Source organism: Myotis lucifugus, unplaced genomic scaffold, assembly GCF_000147115.1.
Source record: "Myotis lucifugus unplaced genomic scaffold, Myoluc2.0 scaffold_1932, whole genome shotgun sequence".
Lineage (NCBI taxonomy): Eukaryota > Metazoa > Chordata > Mammalia > Chiroptera > Vespertilionidae > Myotis > Myotis lucifugus.
Window position 1 is genome coordinate 12,192 of NW_005872980.1, and position 1,951 is coordinate 14,142.

Consider the following 1,951-nt stretch of genomic DNA (forward strand, 5'->3'; position numbering starts at 1 on the left):
TCCCCTGGGAATAGAGGAGAGGAAAATCACCCCCACTGGAGAACCACTGCTCCAGAGAAAACTTTCTAGGATTCTAAAACCTTTTTAGAATGATGCTGAACAACAGAGCAATAGACCATTACCTTACTTTGCCTCAGTAGCAAGCAAACCTATCTGCATCTCCGACTTGTGGGAGCCTGTTTACTCATGGATGTAAACAACTAATCACCCAGTGGGAGAGGGTAGCACCGTCTCCCTGACACGGATTGCCATTTCTTTTGCTGCAGAGCTCTGGAGAGTGTACTATTTCATTCAGCAAAAATTAAAGAGAGAACTAGGTGCAGTATTGTCAGAACACATGGAATCAGAGGAAAGAATTGAGAGGTTGGGAATACCTGTGTGGGGCTCTGATATTTCAGGCTCATCTGACGTTGTAGGGCTTGAGAAAACGTCATAAGCTGCTTTAAAGGAAAAGGTAAAACAAAAGAGATAATGTTAATTTTGACTGAACAGATTTCGCGACATATTTTAATAATGGTCTTGTCACTACAGTGTAAGCAGTCGCTAACACTTCCTGTAGTCCCTCTTGACCTGAACTAAAGGTCTCTGTGCAGCGAGCCTGACACCGGCCTCGGGCTGATGTGCGCATAGTGCTGTATATTTACAGTAAAGTGGTGCCAGCTCTAAATCAAAGAGCTCCCAAGAATATAAACGTAAACGAAGTCAGATGGGAGAGATCTCCAAAGAAGGAAACAACATTCACATAGAGACTCTTTGCACAAAGTCTACTGCTTCATCTTTCTGCTTAGTAAACATTTCCACCATGCTACCTTAACATTCGGACAGCACTTTACAATTTGCACTGCGCTGTCTCATATATATGTTTATTTAACTGCCTTAACACCCCTGAGAAATGGGTGAGGTATACTTTATTCCCACTTCATAGATAAAGGGATATTATCTCTATTTCCTAGACAATGCAGCAGAGATTCACAATGGTGATACATCTGCCAGTGGTCACACACGGGATTGACCGGTGCAGCATATTTTTCACTGCATTCACAGGGCCAGGAACAGTGGTGCTAAGACCCAGCACTCTATCCCTTGCACTGTTGTTCCTGCCCCTTTACCTGGAGGCAGTCTTCTTTCTCTGTTCCTTCATTAAGCCAAGAACCCCTCTATAATCTAAGTGGATTTAAAGATAACGTTTATATTCTACATGAAATAAAGAAAGCAGGGTGATCTTAAAAACAAAGGTTGGTTTTAAAACAAGGGTCATTTTCATGTTCACATAAGAGTTGAATCTGTAAGCAAAAACAGGACCAAAATACAAATGTCCTCTCTTCTGCACCAAGAGCTGTCACTACGATAATGACAGGTGTACAGGAGCTTGAATTGTGAGGTAGACGTTCCTTTCCTTGCCCCTTCAAAAAGGCTGTACAGAAGTAAACTAGAAAGGTGGGGGGGGGCTTATGGGAAAATTCTCTCATGGGGTTACTTGTAATTCAATGACAGTGTAATGATTTGAACCACCCCTAGTTGAAGCTGTAAGAAAGATAGTATCAGACCCTGTGACACACTCTGATATTCGGATAGGACAGTTTATATCGTACCACATACTAAAGAGGCAGGAGATACATTTCAGCTTGTGAAGGTGAGTCTATTGCTTTGCAAAATCTTAAAAAACAACAACAAATAAACAACCAGTAAGGACAGCACTCAGAATATTATGAGTTAAAATGTGCAAACATTCTGAGCGTAAGTACATTACATCTTTAGTGTAGCTACAACTTTAAAGGGTCAGAGAAGAAAGACGAATCTTCCAAAGAACAGAAAAGCTGGCAGTTGCTGATTTTAGTCTTGCTTTAAGCCAATTTCATGGAACCATCGAAGTCAGTTCTAGCTACCACTAAATAAAGTAAGAAACCTTGACCAACTTGTATTTCACCCTCTCATACTAGAAGAATTATGA

General features: G+C 41.1%; 1 protein-coding gene across 1 annotated transcript in view; it reads right to left on the reverse strand.

The window, feature by feature from the left end:
* LOC102436344 (target of Nesh-SH3-like) overlaps nucleotides 1–455 on the reverse strand; it is a gene marked incomplete at its 3' end in the record, with an annotated part of 12,332 nt that extends 11,877 nt beyond the window's left edge. The window contains exon 1 of the mRNA XM_023748851.1: nucleotides 375–455. The remainder of the gene's footprint in view (nucleotides 1–374) is intronic.
* Between the last annotated feature and the right edge of the window lie 1,496 nt (nucleotides 456–1,951).